Below are 18,760 nucleotides of genomic sequence, written 5' to 3' on the forward strand. Positions count from 1 at the left end.
TAAATACTAATTTGTACTATGCATGCATAAGCTTCCTCGTGGGAGGCTTCTACGGCTCAGTACTCCATACTTTTATTAAGTTCCTCTAAAGCAGTAGGTCAAACATGTTTTATGAAAGACGGCATCATTTTTTGCTTTATTTACTCAGCTGCTGACATTCTTACAAAGCTCTGCTTAGAACAAGGCGTGCCACTGAGGCAGAAGCTGCCTGCTCTCAAGTAGATGGTGTTTTGCTGTTGCAGATGTGTGAAGGAGTGTTTTTCTGAAGCAGACACAAGTGAGAGGATGTTCTGCTAAAGCAAGCATGTGAAAGGACACATGTTGAAGGATTCTTCCCTAATAACGAGCATGCATTGGTTCACCTTACATTTCGTTGCTGAGCTCCGTATGTTTCCATAGAAAGACACCAAAAAAAAAAAAAAAAAAAAAAAAACTTATGGTGGTGCTCTGGCAGCTTCTTGCCACTTCCTCAGACTTGGGCAGATTGGCCAAGTGATGTCAACTGATTCAGACTCACGTGGAGTTTTGCTAAGAGAGACTCAGACCCACAAGAGAACACGTGATGTTTGGAGGGGTATCCATAGGACCTAACAGACAGTGGTAGGGGACATGGCTTGCATAGCTAACTTTGCAATACTTCTTAGTCTTTGTCTTCGTTGATCTTTACTTTGTTGAGAGTGGCACATCAGAGAGAGTCTCCTGGTGTCTCTGCTGGCCCTAGTCATTCCTGCTGACTCATGCCAGTTCCTCTGAGGCTTTGCTGTCTCTGCTAGGCCGTGCCACGGCTGCTGATTCATGTTTGGTATCCTGACACTACTGAACTGTACTACTGGTGTATTCATGAAGTGTTTGCAAGTGGATCAAGCCACCGCTGATCCCTCTGAACTGAACTGCTGATTTCCTGACATCGCAGATTGGATTTGCTCCAAAGAACAATTTCTCAACAGGTCTGCTTCCCCTGCATCCCAATAACCTTTCTTTTCTACTGCCTCTGGTGGGTGATGGCCTAGAAGGGAAGTTAAAGCATTTAAGAACCCATATTAAAAGTAGGTTTTGAAAAATTAAGCCAACACTGCTCTGCTTTGCCATGAGGAGTCAATCTAAACAGGAATGACCCGGAGCCTTAAGTCAGTGTCTCCCTAGTTATACCCTATCAGTCTGACTGCCAACTGACCCATTTTCTTCTTGGGATGCACTAGGACATTTACCTAGTCTCTAGAGTCAAGAATATGTTTCTTGGCGAAAGAGGATTTTAGCTCAAAACACTTTTGCAGGGAGGAGTCTCCTATTTGTAGCCAGCATTTGTAGTTTTAAGTCTTGTTGGAAGTTTAAACTTTTGTTCAAACTGGAAGTGCTTTTTATGTAAAAAGTAGGGCTGTGCAGGATTGAAGAGATGGCTCAGTGGCTAAGAGTACTGGTTGCTTTTCCAGAGGACTGGAGTTCAATTCCCAGCATCCACATGGCAGCTCACAATTGTCTGTAACTCCAAAGCCAAAGTTTCTGACATCTTCACACAGACATATATATGGGCAAAACATAAAGTATATATCAGGGTGGGGGCTTTGCTCTATTCACAGAACCTGTCCTTCCAGTCCTTTCTTCAGAGGAACCATTTTAAGATCTTAAAGCATTGTACCATCTTACTCCAGCTGAAGGGGCTTTGGCAGTCAATGGCTGCTGGGCTAGAGAGTCAGTTTCTGCAGGGCTGTTGCCCCTGGTAGGCTGCCCATGCTCCAGAAGGTGGTCTTAAACCCATGCACATATAAGCAGTACTAATTGGACTTAATTGGTTCAAAAAGAAAACATGAAATTGGGAACAAGCTGAGGCAGTCTGGCAGGAGTTGGAGGACAAAGTGCAGGCTGGATCTAATCAGAGAATATTGTGTAATGTATGAAATTTCCAACTGATAAATAACATATATATTTAAAAACTCATAAACACACCACTATAGTACCCAGTAATTACAGGGGCAAAATCTTCCTACATGTCCAAATCCTTACAAATTTCTGTGGCACACATTTTCCTTATGAAATACAATGTAGTAGAAGTTTTAATTTTCTTCTCCCAGAACCAGAAATGCATTAGAAGTTTCTAAAACCTGCAGTTTGATGAGAAGATTAAAGAGATTAAGCTAGTTACATTAAATGTTGGGTCATTGCTCTAGGTCATCAGTTTGGAGTCAGTTCTCACAGGAAGTCACTCTTTGTCAACTTCAACTACTCTACAAGAAGTATCCTTCGGATTCCATTGCATACCAGGCTAAAAAGGATGTGAGTCCCAGAGGAGCAGGAGGAGTCTCTGTTCCCTTACCTAGGCAAGACCTGCTTCTAGATAAAGTAATGGATGAGCGAGTGAGTTCATGAATGGGTGAGTGAGTAAATGAGTGGTTGGGTAAATGAATGAATGAAATGAGTGAGTGAGCAAGTGGATAGATGGGTGGATGTATAGGTGGATGAATGAATGAATGAATGAATGAATGAGCAAGTAAGTAGTGAATGATTGAGATATGAAGGGAATAATTGGAAGTATTAATGAATAAATGAGTGGATAACTGAATGGATGGATGGATGAACAAACAAACAGACAAACAAATGTGTTTATCAGACCCTGGGGGTAAGAACCTCGGTTTTCCTTCCTACCTGTTCTCTACTGCTCCCACTGAGACCTGTTCCTCTACTTTTATTTCCAGAAAGCTGCTAACACTTAAGCTGGTGGGCTCCAGTGCACCTAAGTCCTAGTAAACTATACTATCAGTGTAGCTAGGACACTAGTGGTGTCAGATGGAAGGCATTACAATTGATGATCTGAGACAGACAGACTGAAAGGACAGGGGGAGATAAGCCACTGCTTTTGTGAATGAGAATGATCTACATGTGTATTAACTTTGCCTTTTTATCTGCCAGCTTTCTGTAGAGTTCATGAAGGGTGGCCTTGTATTTTAAAGGTTGGGACCTCTGTCACTCCCAAGGGTATATAGCACACTCTCTACAACCCACCTTGTGTTGAGAGGGTATTTGTGTTCCAAACTGACTGATACCACAGTGAAGTAGATACACACTCATTCTGGGCACAAATGTGTAAGGTAGGCACTTAGGGTAAGACCCTTCATTCTTAGATATTGTGTGAGTATTGTCTTAGACACCATTCTCCCAACACTCCAAGACACCAGGAAGCATTTAGTTGGCTGAATGACCACACCTCTCCATGATGTCATTCTCAAAGGCCTTTTCCAAACAATCTTCATCTGCCTCATGCCCACACCCTGAGAGTCATGCTCACCTGACAAAGGAGTGATTCTCCAGTCCCAGGTGACCAGAGACGTCATCTCACACTGGGACCAAATGTCCTCCCTCTAATATTACATGGGGCCTCGGGGTCCTTTGCCTCTGCTCTGCTGCCATGGGAATTTTGACTCAGCTTTCCAGATTATTCTTAGTTTTTTCCAAGTCAAAGAGAATAAAGGACTGTGTTTTACTAACAGCCCACAGGGGCCTTTGATAAAATCTTAGAGACTACATGTTTAGGAAAAGGTCAACTGTCTTCATCTATGCTTGAACTAGGTTGGGCCTCTTTGTAGAATGCTATCAGACTTATTCACTATCTTAATGTCTGATTTTTCTTACTCCCTCAGTAGTGATGGAATGTAACATGAAGTCTTTGAACTTATGGACACTAAAGACATTAACATGTAAGAATTGTCTGCAGTGTATTTTTTTTCTAACAAAAGAAGAGTCATTGGATAAATTATCACTAACCAGGATTTGTTCTTACTGATGATACATAACAATCGAAGCTATTGGTAATTTGATTTGGAAATCCAGAGCATAGAGGTGCTGGTGGGTTGGTCTAGTGCTGTTGTATATCCAAATGCTAAGTACTGGCTCCCGAGATCTGGTTGCCCCTGATGAAGAAATCATATACACCAAGTATGTAGCCTTGCTTCCCAAGTTAACTGGTCAATAAAAGGCTAACGCCTGTGATTTACTGCCCACAGTAGACAGAGGTAGGCAGGTTTTCAGTTACCCAGTTGATGGTTATAGGGAGAGAGAGGAGAAGAAGAAAGGACATGGGAAAGAGGAAGCAGCCATGAGAGGACATGGACCATGAGCATGTGGCCAGGAGAAACAGCAAATAACAAGGGGCATATGGCTGGGATATAAGTTAGAGTAGCTCCAAAACCTGCCCAATGTAGGCTTCCAGCTTGTAAATAAAATAATTGGCTGTGTCTTTTATACAGGCCAACTATAATTTATAATTCCATTTACATAGAGGTATAAATATGGGATTCAAATGACATACAGTCTAGTCTTCCCAGCAATTGACAGGGCCTTCCTGGGCTTTTAGTAATGTCCTGAGGTATTTCTACTCTTGTTAAATTTATCGTTTTAACTTGCTTTTGAATTAACATTTGAGAAAACTATCATATGAAACATCTTTCAGCACATATATTCCTGTTAGATCTCAAACCCAGGACAAACAGCTGACTGAGGCGCCTATTTAATATATCAAATCAGATCCGGCCCTCCAGGTTCTCAGCCCCTAACTGTCACATACCCTACCCCTTACCCTAAACTTATGTCTAACATGAGTTTTTAACATCCTAGGAAGCCCTCCATAGGGTCCAGAAGCCGCTGAAGCCTGCCTTTGCCAGGTTTCTGAGTCTGCTCCTCCACTGACACCCAATACTTTGAACCAAGTGATGAAGTCTAGATGAAGAGACATAATAACCACAAGACTCTGGAACCCCGCTGGAAGGGATCTCACACTATGGTCCTGCCCTATGGCTGTTAAGGTAGATGGGACCAGAAAGTAGATACACCACTCCAGCGTTAAGCCCGCCAGGAGAGAGACAATCCAGCAGGTGAGATCCCAGCTGAGGAGATTTCCAGACAAACAGACACAAGAATGATGGAAGGTCACCCCACACCCTGTCAATCTGCCGAAGCTGCGACTCCAGCACTCATGATCCTGCTTGTTGCTGCTTATGCTCTGCTGCACCAGCCAATAGCCCCTTGTTTTCATCTGGGTACCCCTGGGGCAATACAATAGGTTCACAGTGGCTGGCAAGAAGGCCGATTGTATTGTCAGCTTTTAACTCTTCTCTCCCCAGACTTAGTACAGAACTGATGGTTGCTGGACAGGGACTCTGTGTTGGAAATAATGTACCCCCAGCCTATTTCCAACTCTGCAGCCATACTATAACTCCTATACTGTTGCAGGATACATGCTGCCCCCAGAGAACGCTTAGTGAGCTTCTATCTCAGGGCTTACTTCATGCATTTATGACCTGGTTGTAAATATGACTGAGGATTTTTATGTTCTAATACAGCTTGTATCCAAAGTGACTTATTACTCAAGGGAAGATGTCTTCAATCAGCTAGCATCTCTAGACAAATTAAAAGGGTGGGTGGCCATTCCCTCTGTGTGACTAGGTTCTCTCCTTGGAATAGGGATGGCTGGAGGGGCCTCAGCCCCAACACTCCATGATAACACATCCAAGGCCCTATGAATAGCAATCAATGCAGACATACAGGAGATGGAAAAGTCCATCAAGGCCCTGCAGGACTCCCTATCCTCCCTGGCAGAAGGAGTCTTACAGAACAGAAGAGGCCTAGACTTGCTGTTCCTCCAGCAGAGAGGGCTCTGTGCAGCCTTAGGTGAGGAATGCTGTTTCTATGTTGATTACTCAGGGGTGGTCAAAGAATCCATGGCCTTAGTCAGAAAGAGACTACAAGACAGATCCAACTGATGTTAACTTTGACTTGTGGTCCCTGCATAATCATAGGTTTGTTAAGGAACAGAATTATTCAACAACAATACCATCCCATAGAAACATCTCAAGGATTCGGAATGGCCCAAAACTGAAGGCAGAAATTAGAAGGGGAGGCTGACTCCATGACAGGCTTCAAATGCGCAGCTCAGGACTGGGCAAGTCCAGGCCTCAGAAACTGCCCTACCACCTGGCCTGAGGCAAGGACAATGGGTCAGCCACAGTTTCCAGACTTCCTCAGCAAGTTTCCAGACCTCACATCCCAGTAATGGAATGTCCCTAGAGATGGAGCAAGATAAAGGTCACCTACCCTGGAATCTCCTACTGTCCTTTAAATCAGTCCTGAGAGCTCACTTGATGGTCTCTCTATCTTGGTAATGGGAGACCCTAGCATGCTGGGCTTTTACAGAATAAAATACTCTTTGTGCTTACATACTATGAGTTCCGGGTGTCATTCTACCACAAATCCTGGACCCTTACAGAAATAGCCATGTCCTTCCTTTTTTATCTCGTTTTTAACTCAGTTTCCATCCTTCAGCTTTCTGCAGAAGGAGGCTCCACCCCTTGTTGAGTCTGCGTGGCAGCTGCAGAGGACAATTTGTCCACACTTTGAGAAGGAAAGGAAAGTCATTTGCATTGTCCCCTGATGCCCTTTTCAGGTGCAGGGGAGGCTTCCTCGAATTTTTGTTCATTATCATAAATCTTTTTGGGCTTTCTCTACACAGACACAGGAAGTGGGGCCTAAATCTGTCTCCCTTCTCCAGAAGCCATTGACTCATCCATGTCCAGAACCATGGTCTTGGTCTTTAGTTTCGATTCTCTAGAATAAGCATCAGAAATATCCTTGGGAAACAGATGCAAATCTGTGCTACCTCAGAGCAGCAGCCCTTTCCACGACGGAAGGGAAGCATCTCTCTTCATCTGTCTCCCTTAAAAAGCACTCTGTTACTTGGAAGGCCTTCAAAGGTGCGAGTGTTTGTTTGGTATGGTATTTAGGAACATTGCTTTCTCCTATACATTTCTCCCATGGACCAATGGAAACGTATTTTTATATTTTGAAAAATAAGACTAGTCTTAGAAGAGGCATGATGTCCACCGAAAATGTAATCAAAATGCTGACTCATAGGAAGCTCAGCTCAGAAAACAGAAATGCACGAGGCTGCAGGGGATTAGGTGCTGCTGGCCTGTCTCTCCAAAGGACAGCACGCAGTCTTGCTGGAAACTCACTGTCAGTGCGTATCTGGAACATTGAAAAGGTCTACTCTCAGTGGCCTTTTGCAGTATATACAAAACTAAAGAAGTAAACATGCAAAGATTTGCATTTTAACATATTCATCTTATTTTTGTCTTTAATGTTGGGTTTCAGACCCACCAGTATAAGGGGCTGAGGTTCATATTTTATTTTACAAAGCAGACCTGACCTCCAGGTTCTCCTCTGTCCCTACCTGGCTTCCACCACCGCCAACCTTGAACTCTCCTTGAACTTTCCCCCAGGGGCTCTTCCCTACATAATCCAGATATTTTGGTCTACCTGCTCCTTTTTCCTCTTCTCTCTCTCTCTCTCTCTCTCTCTCTCTCTCTCTCTCTCTGCATGCACACACACTTTCTCTTTCTCTCTCTCTCCCCCCTTTTTTCTCCTTCTCCATGACAATAAACCTGACTATATATACTTTTATCTGGAAGAATTGGCTCATTTTTACAATCGGAGAAATAGCTTATCGTATAATATTGTAAAGTTGCAGGGAATTATGACAGAGAAAGTAAATAAAAGGAAGTGTTATAGTGTTCCAGAAGAGAAAAACCTCACAAGAGGCCTGAATAAGTAGAATGGGGTTCTTATGAACCGCAGGCAGGACTATCCCAAGTAGATGAGGGGTAAGGGAAGCAGCCCCCACCACCAGTTGGCTAGGGTTTTTAAGGAGAGAGAGAGAGAGAGAGAGAGAGAGAGAGAGAGAGAGAGAGAGAGAGAGAGAGAGATGACTGTGAGGATATAGAAATGCAGCTAGGTGACAGTTAAATGGCCAGACAGTTTATCTTTAGCTCAGGGTTACACTGTATAGAAATAATGTTTTATCTTAGGAATTTAGGGCTAGTCCAGAGATCAGTTTTATCTAAGATAGTTTTATCACTCAAAGTATTCTTAGGAATCCTTTCATGAGATGGCATAACTATACTTCAGTAGCCCACTACAGTGGTAGAGCAACATCATATGATTAAACAATATGGAGTTAGTATGAACAATGATAGAAATATTCTTATAAAGTCTTGGAATATGCTCGAAGAGTGTTATGAAATAAAGGCAAGTTACAGAATTTTATGTGAACCGTTTCATTGTTTTGTGTTTAGTGCAGAGCCTCGGCTCACCTTGAACCTGTAATCATCCTCTGCCTAAGACTCTTTTTGTTTCTGTTTAAAAAGAAAAAGATCTTGCAGGGTGGTGGTGGCGCACACCTTTAATCCCAGCACTTGGGAGGCAGAGGCAGGTGGATTTCTGAGTTCGAGGCCAGCCTGGTCTACAGAGTGAGTTCCAGGACAGCCAGGGCTATACAGAGAAACCCTGTCTCAAAAAACAAACAAAAAAAAAAAAAAAAAAAAAAAACAAATCTTAACATAAATGAAAATGTCAACTAGAAGTGCATACTTTATAAAATAGATACACACACACACACCAAAACCAAAAAAACAACAAAAACTTGTTTGGCTTTTATTTAATAATAAATAAATAAATAAAGCAAGCAAGCAGTTTCTAGGAGGATGCAGCCCCATCTGACCCAGCCGTCTTCATCTTGGACTGTGAGATCTATTGGGACATCTGAGAAAGATTTTCTCATTTCCTTCACTATGCTTCTTCATAGAAACTTCATGTGAAAATCCAAGGGCCACAGTTTGTGGACATGTTTCAGGCTCCGTATGTGGGTTCCTCTTCAGTGTTTTTTAGATTGATTGAGAAAAAAAAAAATGGGCGCAGTAAAAAAAACCAAAATAGCTGCTCCCGTGGGTGAAAAAGGGAAAAGTTTATCCCAAACTGCCAAGGCTGTCTCCCAGAAAGAGGAGAGAAGCAGGGCTGGGGGTGGGATCTGGGTTCTATGGAAACGAGTACTTGGGAGATAGACAGCTTGTGAACTAGGGTAGGTGATTATGAGTGAAGACTGAGGGGACTTAGAGGCTAGCCTGGTCTACAGAGTCTCCTGAAGGGCCAACAGCACCACAATCACGTTCATCTAGGGCTACAAATCACCAGAGATGACGAGAATGTCTCCTTTTAGCAAGTAGAAACTCTCTTCAAGCCCCGGAGGGAATGCTGGCTTTTGTCTAAATGCCTTACTTTGGGAAAGAGAATTTCTTGAGGGACCTGCCATAGATGAGTGAGATTTAGCTCTATATAAGGGGAGAAGGAGGAAAATATGTTTAAACACGTTTGATCCAGAGATAGAATGTCACTCTGACTTAGTCACCAGAATTACAAGTGAGCTGTAATTTTCGTTGAAAGTGAAATCAGTATGATTTAGCACATTCCCTTTTTATGGAAGATTATATTTCACAGCCCGTAAGGAGATTGCAAGTGACAGGAAAAGTAACATCCTCAGTAGCCCAATTTTATGATGAAAAAGTCTATTTAGGTCCGTGTTTTACAGAAGCAAAAGACATCTTCAAGGCAGGACATCCTCAAAAGCAAACTCAGTGGAAAGAGTCCAGAGCCAGTGCCGCGTGTGCGGACCTTGCGAGTGCGGACCACGGGACAAACAAAACCTGACTCTTCTTTTGGCTGTTGCTTTGTCTTTTCCATAACCCCGAGAAAGACTGCTCAATCGCCTACCGCTACTCCTGGCCTTGGTTGGTGAGTTTCCCCTCCGTCTAATGACTGAGTCTCTCTTCTTTATGTTTTATACCTAAAGTTTCTTCGAAGACTTGAGAGCCTCCATTAACGGACCATGCTATGTTTTGTAATCTTGTTTTAAAACTCTGAAAAACTAGAAATAAAGAATTTTGCTTCTTTATTTTACGAATCAGGAAGCTGCTAAATTAGGGGATTTTGCTAGAGGCATCATTTTGTGGTAGTATTGTTGACTAAATGTTTTGTTTTGTTTTCTGTTTCGGTTTGATTGTTGATGTACAGGTGGGGGTTGTTTGGGGTTTTGTTTGCTTACTTTCTTGTTTATTTGTTGAGACAAGGTCTCACTATGTAGCCCTGGCTCTCCTGAAACTCTGTACATTAGATCAGGCTAGCCTCCAGGTCAAAGGTATCTGCATGCCTCTGCTTCCTGAATGCTGGGATTAAAGATGTGTGCCACACACCTGATTATGTTGTTTACTGTTTGGGGAGATTTGGGTGGTTGTTGTTGTTGTTGTAGCTAGTTAATTAGTTAGTTAGTTAAGTTGTTTGTTTGTTGACTTCTTAAAAAATTATTTACTTAGCCAGGTGGTGGTGGCACATGCCCATAATCCCATTATTTAGAAGGCAGAGGCAGGTGGATCTCTGTGAGTTCAAGGTCAGCCTGGTCTGCAGAGTAACCTTGTTTTGAAAAATACAAATAACAAAAACAAACAAACCATTTTTTTTCCTTTTTAGTCAAACATACCATTAAAAATGTTTGGAAAAAGTGAGATTCAAGTAGTATATGGGGTTTCTGTATTGAGAATATTTTCAGTGTGTTTTTTTTAAAAAACACAGCCAAGTTATTTCATTCCAGAGAGAAAACTAAACTATCAAATTTTCTCCCTGCAGACTTGATTAGGATATAGATGCCTATATAAAACTTGGCATCTTCTTTTATAAAAATGTCTGTGAATAAAAGTATTTTATGTCAAAAAAATCAATAAAAATATTACTTTTTTTTTTTTTTTTTTTTTTTTTTTTTTTTGGTTTTTCGAGACAGGTTTTCTCTGTGTAGCCCTGGCTGTCCTGGAACTCACTCTGTAGACTAGGCTGGCCTCGAACTCAGAAATCCGCCTGCCTCTGCCTCCCAAGTGCTGGGATTAAAGGCGTGTGCCACCACCACCCAGCTAAAATATTACTTCTTTTAAAAACATTAGTTTGGGGGTGAGGCACAAGAAATTCTTTTCTTTCTCTGAAATAGGATCCTATTGTTTACAACTTGCCAAGCTGGCATTGACTCAAGAGATCTCCTGCTCCAGCCTCCCCTATATACATGTACATGTGCATGTAGACTACAGGTCCATTTCACAGGCCTGGCGGTACCTTCTCTTTCATCCTCTTCTCCTTATAGGTATAGATAATTTAGATAATTTATACTCTAATTGTCAAAAGGCAATCCACTGCATATTAGAAGGAAATAAAAAAATGCATTATATTTGTGCAATACCAAACTGAACTCGAGAGAGCTAGGACTTTTGAGGCAATTGTCAGTGCAGGTTGGGTAGATCTCTTATATGCAAGGTATAAACACTCCTCCTTACACTACCTCTCATTTACCTTGAGGAATTGTAGTGAACACCCTGCCTCCATCTTAGGCTTGAAAGCCATCTTATCATAAACATAGACTAGGCTCATTCCTGTTTGTGATTAAGCCTCTATTTCTCAAGGACTGGGCTATGCCCACCTGGAACCTTAACTACAAGGGGCTCTGTACTGCCTGTCTCAGGAAATGGCAGTCATGCCTTTGTTTCAAAAACTTAGTATAGCCGTCTTACAAACCTATTTTTGTTTCAAAAGCTTGTTATGACTACCTATTGTTGTTATGAAATATAATGGGAGGAGGAGACACCTCGCAGGCCCATGCAAGGTGTACTCCTTAGTAATTACGCCATGTAACAGATCTGGTATAAAGGGGGCTTGTTGGGGAAAGAGAGAGGAGTGAGGGACCTAGAGAAGGGGTAGAAGCAGACAAGTGGATATGCAGACCGACACACAGACAGGCAGGCAGGCAGGAGCAGAGCCATGAGGGCAGAGAATGGGGGAGGCAGAGAGGAGAGAGGGCAGCCGGGAACACTGTGGGGACAAAGAGAGCTGGAGTGGTGGCAGTCCTTTTATAAGCAGGCTGTCTGGTACCCTGAAGGCAGTGGCAAGTGATGACATAAGCTGTTGCTAGGTCCCTGGAAGGAGCCTGGTGGAATCGCCCGTAAGCGGGCAGCTGTTGTGCCCACCTTGCAATCGTGTCTTTGCTTCAGAAGGTCACTGACCTGCTATGCTCAAGTTCTGCTCCTATAACCCCGCCTACTTTGCCTGCCAAATCCCTCTCATTTAGAAGCTCCCTATCCATGAGCTATAAAAACCTTGTCTTTTTCACATCCAATGGTGATCTCTTGTACATAGGAGAATGCCTATGTAAAGATAAAAAAGATTAGTTAATTTGGTCATGATGACTTTGGTCTGTGGTCTTTCTCCTTGAATGTTTGGGATGAACAATCATCCCACACACTGACTCCAATCCAGTGCCACCATTTTCACCAGGGTAAGCATATGGTTCAGCTCTGATCAATCAGTAGATGACTCCTAACACCTAGACACAATGATGGGTCAAGACCATACAAGTATGAAATAGGTCATACTTCATTTTTAAGAAGGGTATGTTAGGTAGGGGAGAGTGAAGGGAGAGTTTCAGGTTGTTAATGATTCAGGCTGGTGGTGCTCTTCTGGGAAGATTCTGGAAACTAGGAAGGCGGAGACCAGTGTGGGATGCATGTCACAGGTCTTTGGCCATGTCCTATCCTGCTCTTTGTGTTTCCTGGTCAGCCATAAAGTGAACAGCAACCCTATGCTTCAGGCTTCTGCTGCCATGATGTATCCAGGTACATGGAGCCAGGCCACCATGGACTGAAACCTGGAGCCAAAATAAATCACTTCTCTTCTATGTTGTTTGTGTCTGGTATTTTGTCATAGTAAGGCAAGATTAACCAGTGTTATTTCATGTGACCTCAGTTAAGTCTCTCTGCCTTTCTGGGCCTTAATTTCCCTATATAAAGTGAGGAATTTGGTGTTCTCATTTCCCTTCTGTTGCTGTGAAAAACACGAACACTAAAAGCAGCTTATGGAAGAAAGGGTTTATTTCACCTTATGCTTCCTAGTTAACTGTCCGACAGTGAGGGAAGTCAGTGCAGAGCTCACTCAGGAACTCAAACACATACCATAAAGGACAGCTGCTTCCTGGCTTGCTCTCTGTTCGTGCTCAGGAAGTTCTCTAGTTTTCCACACACAGCCCAGACCTGCCTGCCTAGGGATTTTGCCACCCACAGTGGGCAAGGCCCTCCCACATCAACCAAGAGAGACAATCTCTTATATACATGACCACAGGCCAACCCAATCTGGGCAATTCTTTCTTTCTTTCTTCTTTTCTTTCTTTCTTTCTTCCTATCTGTTTTTTTTCTTTTTCTTTTCTTTTTTTTTGGGGGGGGAGCAAGGAAGGGTGGGGTTTCAGGTCCAAACCTTTTTTTTTTTTTTAGATTTATGTATTTATTTTATGTATGTGAGTACACTGTAGCTGTACAGATGGTTGTGAGCCTTCATGTGATTATTGGAAATTGTATTTAGAACCTCTGCTCACTCCAGTCAACCCTGCTCATTCAGTCCTTGCTCACTCTGAGCCCAAAGATTTATTTATTTTTATACATAAGTACACTGTAGCTGTCTTCAGATGCACCAGAAGAGGGCGTCAGATCTCATTATGGGTGGTTGTGAGCCACCATGTGGTTGCTGGAATGTGAACTCAGGACCTTTGGAAGAGCAGTCAGTGTTCTTACCTGCTGAGCCATCTTGCCAGCCCTGGGGAATTCTTTAGTTGAGTAGGTCTCTCTTCCAAAGTATGTTTTAGTTGACAATAAAAGCTAACTGGGACATTCAGAGGAACTGTAACTAGGTTACAGTAACTTGTTGTGGTTAAAATTATGCTGAAAACCCCACCCTTCCTTGCTCCCCCCCCCAAAAAAAAGAAAAGAAAAAGAAAAAGAAAAACAAAGATAGAAAGAAAGAGAGAACAAAAAAAGAAAGAAAGAAAGAATTGCCCAGATTGGTTTGGCCTGTGGTCAGGTATATAAGAGATTGTCTCTCTTGGTTGATGTGGGAGGGCCTTGCCCACTGTGGGTGGCAACATCCCTAGGCAAGAGGGGGTTTGCTATACCCTCTCTTGTCCTTAAAACACAATTAGGGGTTTCTACTGCACTTTAGATGATATTATTCCCTGATAAAAGACACTGAACCCTTTAGATTTATAATAAGCTGGGCAGATATCAACCCCCCAAGCTATTTTGTCTATTTCCATGTGGTGATCCTCAAGATATCACTTGCCATGTTCTGCCTGGGCCACTCCTACTCCATCAGGCCAGCCTTCATGGCCATGAGCTCATGATCCAACTATCCCATGGCAACTTCCTTCTTTCTTCCTCTCTCTTCCTCCTGCCCCTATGTCAAATCTCAAACCTAGGAGCCTTTGCTCTGCCTGCCTGCTCTTTCCTGCCCAGCCCAGACTGTAGGCATCTGTATTAACCAGTCAGGGATAACTTGAGGGGCAAGGTTTACATAGCATCATTAGGTGTCTGTGAGAATTCACTTGCTTTAGTCTTAAGGCAACCAGGTCTCTGGATACAGTATTTAGCATTTGAATACACAGCAACACCAGAACAACCCCCCTACAAGAGTTTCCTAGGGTCTTTTCCTCCCTAAATCCAGGGAACTAGTTGAAGCTTAGAATTCCAATAGTTATGTAAATACATCTTTGTTGGCCCCCTAAAAACTCACAAATGCTAAGCCTGGGGAAAACATTCCCTATCTGCTTTTAGAATACCCATAGTACTTAGTTTGAAGTAGACTGTTCCCTTATTCTACTGTGATATAGAGGCATCACCTTCCCTTTCCCAATCATTAATGGCTTGTTCTCTTTAATGACAATTAATCAGAAAATGCATCTCTGTTCACTTTGCACTTCATGTCCCCTAAAGAAGTTCTTCCATGCACGTCTGCCACAGTGACTCCAGTGGGAAGAAACAGTGTTTCTATGAACATCTGCCCCAGTGATTCCAGTGGGAAGAAACAGTGTTTCTATGAACATCTGCCCCAGTGATTCCAGTGGGAAGAAACTGTGTTTCTATGAACATCTACCCCAGTGACTCCAGTGGAAAGAAACAATGTTTCATTCATTTCTATTTTTATTTCCAGAACATCTCAGGATTCAAAAGTAGAATGAATGAATGAATGAATGAATGAATGAATGAACAGGAAGAAGGTGCCACAGTTACATGTCAGAATCCAGTTTGAGGACTCTCCTTGTGTATGAGTCCATGATTTGCTGAAGAATAACACCCAGGACTCAAATAGTATGTAAACCTCAAAGTGTTTTATTCTGCAGAAGTCCAGCATGCTGAGGTCTCCCCATTACCAAGATAAAGATAACCAAGTGAGCCTACAGGCCTGATTTAAAGCACATTAGGGAATTCTGGGGTAGGTGACCTCTCTGTTGGTTCTATCTCTAGGGATATTGCATTACCAAAGTGGAATACCAAAGTGGCTAGAAACTTGCTGGGGAGGTCTGGAAACTGTTGCTGAGGAAGTCTGGAAACTGCTGCTGACCCATTGTTCTTGCCTCAGGCCAGGAGGGGGGCTGGACAGCTTCTGAGACCTGGACTTGCCTGGAATTGCCCAGTTCTTGGAGACAGAGACTCAGGCCTAGTCTCCTTAACTGCCAGTTTGAAGCCTGTCATGGAATCAGTCTAGTCTTCTCACTTGCTCCTTCAATCCTGTCTGTGAGGATGGTCCTAGCCATCTTAAAACTGAAAGAAAAAGGTGGCTTTTATGTCATGAATGAGCTGTATTAATTGCAGACCTGCTGTTGTGACTGGTCTATCTAGTTTTTCCAGATGATCCCATTGTGAAGAATTCTATAACCAATATCAAAGCTACTGCAAAGGCTTAGATCTACTATACCAACCTAGAACCAAGTAGCCAGTTTTGGTGGTTTGAATATGCTTGGCCCAGGGAGTGGCACTATTAAGAGGTGTAACCTTGTTGGAGAAAGTATGTCACTGTAGGGGTGGGCTTTGAGACCCTCCTCCTAGCTATCTAGAAGACAGTCTTCTCCTGGATTCCTTTGGAAGAAGATGTAGAACTCTCACCTCCTTCTGCTCCATGCCTGCCTGAAAGCTGCCATGCTTCCACCTTGATGATAATGGACTGAACCTCTGAATCTGCAAATCAGTCCCAATTAAATGTTGTCCTTTATAAGAGTTACATTGGTCATGGTGTCTCTTCAGAACAATGGAAACCCTAAGAAGTCAGCATTCTTCCATCTCTAGACAAGAGAAATGCCAAGGAGCCTGCTAAAGCTACCCTCCTTCCTTGGCAAGGAAGATAGGGGGATTTAAAACCAATGTTCCTTATGAAGATGAGAGCAGTAGGCCTCTTCTGGGAAGTGGTAGCCTTTTAGCTACCTGGTAAATTCCCCCTGCTGTAACTGAAACTGAATTTTGTACTGACAGAGCATACCAGGAACGGCCAGGGATGAAGGTCTCCTGGGTCAGACTTGGTACTGATCAGTAAACTACTTGATTATTCAGGGGCCTTTGTGTGTTGGTTCTTCCCAACCAACAAACACAGTGGGAGAGTTCAGGACAACACCAACACTGGCACACACACAGTTGAATCATTGACTGCTCCTTATCTAAGCATCTGTTGCTTGCTTTTCTCTTCATGTGAAATGAAGTCATTTGGGGGCTTTAAAACAAAATGAATAGAAAACTAAAGATATTCATTCATTTTGCAGACTGTTAGAGTAGTTGGAGCCCCAGTGGATCATTCCTAATTGAGACTTATTTGATTACTTTTCATTACAATACCACCTTATAATAAAGGAGCAGAAAGCAGAATTATAACAATTCTGGTTATGCCAAAAATAAAAAATTAAAAAACAAAACAAAACAACAAAAAACCAAAATGCTTGTGCTGCCCCTCTCTCCTTTAAATGCCATACTGTTGAAATAATGGTTCTCCCCAAATTAGAATTTCCTCCAAAATCTTAAGCTGGAAGGAACAGATTGAAGCCTAGTGCTAGCCAGGAAAGGATATTGTGCCCAAGGAATAGATTCCGTACAGTAGAATACCTTCTCAGGTCACCTTGTAGGATAGATGGAGCTAAGACAGTGATGATTGACAGGACCATATCCTGACCAGGGCTGCTTGGTTGTGCACACCACTGCTCCTTCATGTAAACCTATGCCTTACCGCATTCCAGGACCCAGAAGATGGACTCGGGGGCAGAGCCACCGGACATCTTTGTTCTGGTTCCCAATGAGGCCATATTGAGTAATTGTCTTTCTCTCCTTTTCGGTGCCTCTTATGTGTTTAACTGGCTGTGATAATGGGGAGTTAAGCCTAGCTTCTTAGGATTATCAGGGCTCAGGCTCTGATCCTGAAACCTGTTAGAAGCTTGGCACCAGCAGGTCACCACAAATGCCCTGTAATTCCTCCATTTTGGTCAATGTCCTTAGGTTATCTGGTAGTCTGTAAAATTTAGTCTTATGTCACCCATGAAAATAACTAAAGGTTTTTTGCTTTGTGTGTGTGTGTGTGTGTGTGTGTTTTATTCTGTTCAAAGTTCAAGTTTGTTCTCCAGGCATTTTTTGAAAATTTGTCTTATTATTAATTTTTTGTTTTATTCTTCTTCTTTAAAGATTTATTTATTATTACATGTAACTACACTGTAGCTGTCTTCAGACACACCAGAAGAGGGAGTCAGATCTCACTACAGATGGTTGTGAGCCACCATGTGGTTGCTAGTATTTGAACTCAGGACCTTAGGAAGAGCAGTCAGTGCTCTGAACCACTGAGCCATCTCTCCAGCCCTGTTTTAATCTTCACAAAAGCATAGTTTCCTTATGTTTTGTTCAATTTCTATCTCTATGCCATAGGTATAATAGAATGGATGAATGAGTAGGTGATTGAATGCATGCACAAGAAAATAGTATTTCTGTGCCAAGACATTAATGAAAACCTACACTAAATTTTTACTTTAGGTCATGTACAGGTTTTGGTGTCAAGTCATGTATTTGTTTGGTTGGTTTGGTTTTTGGAGAGATGGTTTCTCTGTGTAGCCCTGGTCTGTCATGGAACTCACTGTAGAACAGGCTGTCCTGAAACTCACAGGGATGCAAAAGCCTCTGCTGGGATTACAGACATGTGCCGCCATACCCAACAAGCCAGATGTTTGATCAAGATAAGGATTCTACAAATGATGTGATTAAGGGACTTCGTAGATTCTTTGACAATGCTAGTTTACAAGGTGAGAAGTTGTGGAATAGGCCTTTAATCCCATCATTTGAGAGACAGAGGCAGGCAGATCTCTGAGTTTGAGGCCAGCCTGGTCTACATTCCAGCTCCAGGATAGCCAGGGCTGCACAGAGAAACTCTGTTTCAAAAACAAACAAAAAACAAAAAAAACTACTAGTTACAGAAGGTGAAAAATGTACTTACAAAAATACCTCTGTATTTTAATACTGAAGGTGCCAAACTATTACCAAATATTCAGGTCCACACCTTAGTTTCTAAGTAGGAAACAGAAATTTATAATGGAAAAAAAATCTTTATTGTGTTTGGCCAAACAAGATAGAAAGAACTAAATTTCTCTCTGCTGTGCCCATAGAAGTACCTACATATATAGAAACCCAAGACACAAAGGACAGAAAAAAACCTGTAGATGTAGCTGCAAGACATTTTAATGCAGACTTTCCTCAGGGTAGAGAGACTTGAGCTCATGCTGCCCCACTGTCTTCATTCTCAGCATGGAGGGATTACTGTAGTTTTAGAAATTATACTGCCACAAAGCAATATATCTGAGTCTGTTAACTATGTCAAACATTTTCAAAGGCCTGAAGGTCTAGTGTCTGTCTCTTAAAGAGATTGAAGATGAAAAGCCAGACAGATTACTAGTGTAGACCAACCAGGAAACCCATTTATGCTTCATGAGAGGTTGAGCCAAGAGGCTCTTGAGTTCAAGGCCATTCTGGGCTACATAGTGGGACCCTGTCAATGGATAGGTAACTAAATA

Source organism: Mastomys coucha, unplaced genomic scaffold, assembly GCF_008632895.1.
Source record: "Mastomys coucha isolate ucsf_1 unplaced genomic scaffold, UCSF_Mcou_1 pScaffold22, whole genome shotgun sequence".
NCBI classification, from domain to species: domain Eukaryota; kingdom Metazoa; phylum Chordata; class Mammalia; order Rodentia; family Muridae; genus Mastomys; species Mastomys coucha.